Below are 8,994 nucleotides of genomic sequence, written 5' to 3'. Positions count from 1 at the left end.
ACAACCACCACCACCAACAACAAAAAATTCACTTCTAGACTCCTTATAGGGCTGAGACGGTGGCTCAGTGATAGAGTGCTTTGCCTTGTGTGCTTGAGGCCCTGGGTTCAATTCTTCAGCACCACATAAGCAGAAAAATCTGGTAGTGGTGCTATGGCTCAAGTGGTAGAGTGCCAGTCTTGAGCTGAAGAGCTCAAAGGACAGTGCCCAGACCCAGAGTTCGGGCCCTAAAACTGAACAACACAAAAAAAGCCAGAAGTGGCACTGTGGCTCAAGTGGTAGAATGCTCACCTTGAACAAAAGACACCTGAAGGAGACAGCACCCAGTCCTTGTCTCCAAGCCTGAGGGCAGACAAAAAAAGCAAAAGAATAAAAAAGAATAATAATTTTCAAAATCCACATATTTCAACCATTATCCTACTGTGGTCATGGGACGGAGATAGGACATTTATCAAGAATGCCCTCCAAACCAAGTCCATGGAGAATTATTGGAAAATCTTGGCCAGATGCTGGTGGCTCATGCCTGTAATCCTAACTACTCAGGAGGTTGAGATCTGAGGATCGCAGTTCAAAGCCAGCTTAGGAAAAAAAAAACCCTGAAAGACACTTATCCACAATTAATGAGCAAACTACTGGAAGCAGAGCTGTGGATCAAGTGGTAGAGCACCAGCCTTGAGCAAAAAGGCTCAGTAAGAGCACAAGGCCCCAAGTTAAAGGAGATGGAGGGAAGGAAGAAAGGTAGGAAGGAAAGAAAGACGGAAAGAAGGAAGGAAGGAAGGAAGGAAGGAACTAAGGAACAAAGGAACAAAGGAATGAAGGAAGAAGGAAGGAAGGAAGGCTTATCAAATGTCTTCCTGAACAGAGAGCCAGGCAAGGTGGTGTGTGTCTGTAATCCCAGCAATCAGAAGGCAGAGGCAAGAGAATTATAAGTTCCAGGCCACCTGGAACTCCATAGCAAAACCCTGTTTCAAAGAACAGGAGAGGAAGCCAAGTCCTGGTGGCTCCCATCTATAATCCTTGCTACTCAGGAGACTGAGATCTGAGGATCACAGTTCAAAGCCAGCCAAGGAAGAAAAGTCTGTGACACTCATTTCCAATTAACTAAAAAGCCAAAATGGAGCTCAAGTGGTAGAGTAACAGCCTTGAGTGAAAAAACTCAGGGACAGCACCCAGACTCTGTTCAAGCCCCAGAACAGGCATGAGTGTGTGCATGTACGCTTGCATGCACACATACACACACACACCACCACCACCACCACCACCACCACCACCACCTCCACCACCACCATGATCGCCACCATCCAAGCCTCTCACCAGGCAGACACTTCAGACAGCAAAATGAAGCTGCCATCACTAGTGCTTTCTCTGAAACGCACATTGCTAAGTGGCTGGGTGTATTTTCCAAAGATGGCTACAAGAATAGTTTCACCTACATACTTTTCCTTAGTTTGTTTTGATTTTGAAACAGTGTCTCACTATATAACCCAGACTGGCCTGGAACTTCTGATTCTCCCGATTGCCAGCACATACCACCATACTTGGCTTTGAATATTTTTTACCAAGACCCATATTAAGAAATGGTTAGGCCGGGGACACACCTGTAATCTTAGCTGCTCAGGAGTCTGAGATCTGAGGATCATGATTCAAAGCCACCCCAGGCAAGGAAAGTCCAAGAGACTCTTATCTCCAATTAATCAGCAAAAAGCCAGAAGTGGCGCTGTGGCCCAAGTGGTAGAAAATTTGCCTTGAGCTGAAGAGCGCAGGGACAGAGTCCAGGCCCAGAGTTCAAGCCCCATGACTACCACCAACAACAAAAACACGTTTAGGCTAGGCAATGGTGGCTCCCACCTATAATCCTAGTTACTCAGAAGACTAAGGATCTGAGGATTGTGGTTGGAAACCAGCCCAGGCAGGAAAATCTATGAGACTCTTATCTCCAATTAACCACTAGAAAACTGGAAGTGCAGCTAAGGCTTACAAAAAAGAAAGAAAAAGAAAGATGGATGTTTAGGCCAGGTGCTGTTGGCTCACACCTGTAATCCCAGCTACTTAGGAAGCTGAGGTCTGAGGATCAAGGTTCAAAACCAGCCCTGGCAGACAAATCTGAGATTCTTCTTTTTTTTTTTTTTTTTGCTGGTCATTGGTCTTTCTTTCGTGTATGTGTGTGCATGTGTGTGTGTGCTGGTAATAGGACTTGAACTAAGAGAATGAGTTTTTGCTTTGAATTTTCTGTTCAAGGCTGGCATAGCACAAATCAAGCCAGAGCTCTACTTCTGGCTTTTTGGTGATTAATTGGAGATAAAAGTCTCAAGGAATTTTCTGCCCTGGCTAGCTTGGAGCTACGAGTCTTACTTCTTACCCTTTAGAGTAGCTCAGAAAACAGGCATGAGCCACAGGCACCCAGCTAGCTCCATGATATATTTATCTGGTTGGACAGTTTATGATGTTTCCAGGTTAGTTTTTGTTGTTTTATTTTTTTGCCTTTTAAAAAGGATCTGAAACAGCACAGTTGTAAATCAGTAATGAAAGTACATGCGATTCTTTCTATAGGGTGATTTCTTAGTGGTAGAATTTCTAGGCTAAAGGAGCAAATGCTTTTCTTAAACAAACAAACAAACTTATTTTCTGCCAGGCACCACTATAATCCTAGCTACTCAGGAGGCTGAGATCTGAGGATCACAGTTTGAAGCCAGCCAAAGCAAGAATGTCTGTGATGCTTGTCTCCAATTAACCACCAGAAAACCCGGAGTGGCTCTGTGGCTCAAGTGGTAGAGTGCTAGCCTTGAACTGAAGAGCTGAGGGACAGCACCCAGGCCTAGAGTTCAAGCCCCATGACCGACAAAAAAATTAATAATTCTATACTCTTCAGAAACACACACATATACATATCACTTACAATTTCAAAAGGGTGTTCTCATACTCTGTCACTAGTTCGTTCAATGCTCATGACTCCCCCAGAGAGAGGAGACCATTATGAATCCCAACTTTTCAGAGAATGCAAAGAGGTTTCATTGAGTGAAGCCATTCGCTTAGTGTGACACACACCACCAGCCAGTTGCTGAGTCTGCCTGCCCTTCATGTCACCTGTTCCACACTCCTCCATTCCACCACCTCATGTCCACTCCTCACTTATAACATTCCTGTGACAGAGACCTTCTAGACCCTTCTAGATCCACAATGGTACCTGATCTTGCAACCCCCATGAATGGAGCCAGAACGGTTTCTGTAAGAGCAATGGATCTTGGCCAATTAACTTTTGTAGGATGATGTTCAGGGGCTCCATTCAGCATGAAGTAGATAATTTCTGGGGGTCAGATGGTTCTAGCATTGCTTTCATGGAGCCCAGATAACGCCCTTTGGTCAATAGATCCTTGTCAGTTCACTAGTATAAATTAAAAATTCCATCATAAGATTTATTTACTGATTTATTTATTTTTCCCCAAAGAAGATCATTGTAATTCTGGTTAAAATGCAAACCTGCACAAAAGGGCACAGAGTCTGACCATTTGCTTACACGCCTCTATCTCCTTCTAGCTTTATTGGTTTCCCGATTGTCAATGCTACAGCACTGGAGCCATAGTACCTGTCATACGTTACTGAAGGCAGTGCAGATGTAGCCCTCAGCAAGGTGCTCACAAGAGTCCCTAAGTACTAAGTAAAACCAGGTTTTCTGGGTGCTGCTTGGTTGTGGTGGCTGCAGGTGAAAGGAGCTGTAGGAGGGTCAGCACCTAAGAAATAGCAGTGCACCTGGGAGGAGCAGCTTGTGGGCCATGTGAGAAGGGATGTGGCCCTGGTAGGAGGTGGGGTTGGTAGAGAGGACAGATGGATGGTAGGGAATTCCAAGTGCTGTTGTCCTGCTGTCTGGAAAACCCATATAGGTGACAGACCAAGGCTGCTTTCCTCTTTCCTTCCCATCTCAGCAGGTGCGGCCCACTCTGGGTGGCCGAGGGAAAGAGGGAAGGAGGAGGAGGAGGAGGAAGGCAATCAGGTTCTGGCTAAGGATGGGTTCACACTCTCCAGGAAACTATAACATGGGCTCTAGAACAGCCTGGTGCAGAATTTGGAGCAATGCGGCCAGGCGGGGCGCATGGCTGTGGATGATAGCAGGCGTGGGTGTTTTATGGCTGTGGTGGTGCAGGTTTGCCAGTTTATATGACTTGACGTTTAATGTTCTGCATCTCAGGCATTGTTTCTGCAGTGCTCTCTCTTTCTCTTTCTCCCTCTCCCTCTCCCTCTCCCTCTCCCACTCCCCCACTCTCTGTCTCTCTGTCTCTCTCTCTCTCTGCTCCTAGTCATCTTCCCTTTGTTTCTGATCTTTGGAAATGCGGAGGCATCACATAGAAGTGCAGAAACAATGCAGTTCCTATGACATGCACCACATGTCTGTACACACAGGTCACCGCTGTGGCCCACGTCATCCTGCAGCTCAAGGATATCCACACATATAGGACCAAGGATCAGGCTTTGTTAAAGCATGAAGCAGGCAACTTGCAACTCAGACTTTGCCCTTCACCCTTCTCTCCTCCAAAGATCTATTAAATGTGCAGACACAGAAATATGTTTATGCTGGCAATGAGGCTTGAACTCTGGACCTCATGCACTTGCTTAGCTTGTTTTGCTCCAGACTAGTGCTTTACCCGCCATTCGACTGACCCCTCCAATTTTGACCTTTTTCTGGTTAATTGGAGAGAAATTTTCCATGGATTTGTCTGCCCTGGCTGGTTTTCAACCCTGAGCCTCAGGTCTCAGCCTCTTCAGTGGCTAGGATTAGAGACATGAGCTATTAGCACTAATGTGAGAAAAAGTCTTTTCTATAAAAGGAGTTTTCTTCATTTCTGTTAATATTGAGAGATTTTCTTTTCTTTTTCCATTTTGTCCACTATGGGTCTTTAACACTGAGCCTGGGCACTGTCTCTGAGCTCTTCAGCTCAAGGTGAGAGCTCTACCACTTGAGCCACAGCGCCACTTCTGGTTTTCTGGTGGTTTATTGGAGATAAAGAGTCTCATGGACTTTCCTGCCCAGGCTGGCTTTGAACTGTGATCCTCAGATCTCAGCCTCCTGAGTAGCTAAGATTACAGGTGTGAGCCACCGGTGCCTGGTGAGAATTGTTTTTCTGAAGGGTTCCTGCTTTGGCCAGGTGGCTCGGCCCTTGTTAAATACACTTTACTTACAAACTTCCTTTTCCTGAGCACCTGAGAAGCTCCTTGAATTTTAATTACATCTACTTCCCTTTCACATTGTGAGCCTGAGCTCAGCCAATGGGAGCAGAGGAGTGGTGCCTGCTGGATCAGGGATAGAAAGGGAACAGCCAGCCAGCCTGCCTGCTCTGTGTGGTTGCTTGCCAACTTTTTGACTGATGGTGGATTCTTCTGTAGAAATAAACTTAGCCTTGGTGAGTTCCTTTTGAGATACCCAGGAACTGAAAATCCACCCTACTGTCCAGATCCTTAACCTACACAACCTGGAAATCTGCATGTACACAGAAGAGTTAGGGCTAGCTGCCTGTCCTGAGCACAGCAGGGTTGCTCTATAACTGACCATAATGCACTTGTACTGAGACAGGAGACAGCATGGGCTAGACTAGAATCTCCATCAGCTCTGTGACCTTGTCTCTATCTCCTGGCTGTTCATTTGCCCATTCAAACAATAGAGTTCATGCTTAGCAATCTCTATGTTCTTCTCCAGTCCCGTTGGCCTTGTCCTCTTGCTTTTCCCAGGCTCCTTCTCTCCTATATATTTAAGACATTTTTTAAATTTGTTTATTCCTGGTGCCAGTTATGGGGCTTGAACTCAGGACCTGGGCAATGTCGTTTATTTTTTACTCACAAAGCTGGTGCTCTACCACTTGAGCTACAGCCTCACTTCTGGCCTTTTTTTTACCCATTAATTGGAGATAAGAATTGCACAGTCTTTTCTGTCCAGACTGGCTTTGGATAGCAAGCCTCAGGTCTCAGCCTCCTGAGTATCTAGGATAACATATATGAGATATTAGTGCCCAGGAATCAATTATATCTCTAAATTAAGTGAAACATACATAAAATATTAATTTCAATGTTGGACAATAAAGTGCTATAACAAATCCTCCATATTAGACTGTCTCTTTGTCAAGCATATAACTTTCTACTCTGTCAAGTCCCTTAATAATGGCAGCCCTTATGGCCAAATGGTTCCTAACAGGTCAGAGCCCCCTCCCCCACACCAGGGAGGGATTCGAGGGAGACACATCTTTTGTAAGGCAGACATTCAGACAATGGCACTCATTCATGCCCCTAAACTCATGTCTTTTCTACTTGCAAAACACCTTAACTCACCTGGCACCAGTGGCTCACACTTGTAATCCTAGCTGCTCAGAATGAGATCTGAGGTTCATGGTTCAAAGCCAGCCCAGGCAGGAAAGTCCATGACACTCTTATCTCCAATTAACCACCAGAAAACCAGGAGTGGTGCTGTGGCTTAAGTGATAAAGTGCTTGCCTTGAGCTGAAGAGCTGAGGGACAGTGTCTGGACCTAGAGTTCATGTTCCATGACCAAAAACCCCCCAAGAAAACAAAATAGACACATTAACTTCATCCTAGTATTCCCCATCCCTCCATCCACAAAAAAGTAACCTTCGTCACTTATTCCAGCATTAACTTTAAAGTCTAAAATCCCTAGTATGACCTAAGTCACATACAGACCAGCTTTAAATCACACTTCCTTCTGAGTTTGTATGCCAGTGGAACCCAATGTATAGTTCTAAAACACAAGGGTGGATTGGCATAGAATGGACATCCCCATTTCTAGAGGGCTACATAGAACAAAAGAAAGGACTAGCCATTAAGTCTCCCAAATCCAACAGAGTAAGCAACATTAAATCTCAAGGATGGAGATGGGTCATCTTAATGAAATTCCATTTCGTGGACACTTAAGGCCTCAGGAAGACTTTCCTAGGTGACGCTCAAGTTTCTGCTCATGCTGAAATTTCATGCCTATGATTTCTTTAGATTGAGGCTGTACATTGTAGCTTTGTGCTTGTGTGTGTGTGTGTGTGTGTGTGTGTGTGTAGCCTGGTCTTCAATCAGTCCTCTCAATATTGTCCTAGCAGAGATCTTGATAAGACTCCATTGTCACAGCCTGCTCTCTATAGTAGCTCTGTGATAAAGCGCTTGCCTTGAGCTTAAGTCCTGAGGGACAGTGTCTGGACCTAGAGTTCAAGGCCCATGACCAAAAAAAAACCCCAAGAAAACAAAATAGACACATTAACTTCATCCTAGTATTCCCCATCTCTGCACCCACAAAAATGTAAACGTTGCCACTTATTCCAGCATCAAGTTTGTCTAAAATCCCCAGTATGACCTAAGTCACATACAGACCAGCTTTAAATCATGCTTCCTTCTGAGGCTGTATGCCAGCAGAACCTAATGTATAGTTTTAAATACAATGGCAGACTGGCATAGAATGAACATCCTCGGGCTCGGAAGGTGGCTCAGTGTTAGAGCGCTTGCCTTGCATGCCTGAGGCCCTGGGTTTGATTCCTCAGCACAACATAAGCAAAAAGAAAAAAGCCAGAAGTGGCACTGTGGCTCAAGTGGTAGAGCACTAGCCTTTAGCTGAAGAGCTGAGGGACAGCACACAGGCCCAAAGTTCAGGCCCCATGATTGGACCCTCCCAAAAAAAATTGCACATCCTCATTTCTAGAGGGCTACATAGAACAGAAGAAAGGAATAGCCATTAAGTCTCCAAAATCCAACAGAGTAAGCAACATTAAATCTCAAGGCTGGAGATGGGTCATCTTAATGATATTCCATTTCGTGGACACTCAAGGCCTCAGGAAGACTTTCCTAGGTGATGTTCAAGGTTCCGCTCATGCTGAAATTTCATGCCTATGACTTCTTTAGGCTGATGCTGTACATTGTAGCTCAGTGTTTGTGTGTGTGTGTGTGTGTGTGTGTGTGTGTGTGTGTGTGTGTGTGTGTGTGTGTGTGTGTGTGTAGCCAGGTCTTTCATCAGTCCTCTCAATATTTTCCTAGCAGAGATCTTGATAAGACTCCAGTGTCACAACCTGCTCTCTATAGCAGCTCTGTCCCTGAAGTCGGACCCTGCCTGGTCTTCAAGGCTTTTGCAAGCATCCTTTGAAATCTGGCCGGAGGAAGCCATGCCCCCATAGCTCCCACCTTCAGATTGCCTGTGGAATTCACTGTTTGTGGACAGTATACAAACAAGGCTTGCATTGTGGTGGCCTGAGGCACATCTTGGCCCTCAGAGCCACACCTGGGGGTGTGGCAGAGAAGTGCTGTGGCAGAATGTAGGGATCAGAAACTAGAACAACTCTGGGCAAGGATCCCCGTAGGTCCCACACGTACTCTGGGCCTGTGAGGGGATGGGTAACCCTAGAAATCTCTGAAATGCCTTCTAGAAGCTTCTTTCTATCCTTTGCTAATCTCCATATGATTACTTGGTCACAACTTTGCTTTTCTGTCCTCAGCACACTTTTTTATGTGTGTGTATGCGTGTGTGTGTATGAGCACACTTGTATGCATGCATGTGTGCATGCTGGTCTTGGGGTTTGAACTCAAGACTTTGTGCTCTCACTTAGCTATTTTGCTCAAGGCTGGTGCTCTCATTTTTGGCTCTTTGCATGGGTACTAGGCCTTGAACTGAGGACTTTGAGCTCTTGCTTAGCTTTTATGCTCAGGGCTGGTGCTCTAACACTTGGGCCACATCTCCATTTTTGGCTTTGCTTTTTGGTTGGTTAGATGAAGATAAGAGTCTCATAGAGTTGTATACCCAGTCTTGGTTTGAACCATGATCATCAGATCTCAGGCTCCCTGAGTAGCTAGGATTACAGGTATGAGCCACTAGTGAACCGTGATCCTAAGATCTCAGCCTCCTTGAGTAACTAGGATTACAGGTATGAGCCACTAGTGCTCAGCTTGGACATGCTTTTTTGACTCTTTACATGGACAGTCTCAGAACTTTCCAGATCTTTCTATGCTCATTCCATCCTTAGTGTA

The sequence above is a fragment of the Dipodomys merriami genome, unplaced genomic scaffold (assembly GCF_024711535.1).
Source record: "Dipodomys merriami isolate MVZ:Mamm:240054 unplaced genomic scaffold, mDipMer1.0.p SCAF_1345, whole genome shotgun sequence".
Classification (NCBI taxonomy): domain Eukaryota; kingdom Metazoa; phylum Chordata; class Mammalia; order Rodentia; family Heteromyidae; genus Dipodomys; species Dipodomys merriami.
The sequence above is the reverse complement of the archived record's forward strand: the minus strand, read 5'-3'. Positions refer to the sequence as shown.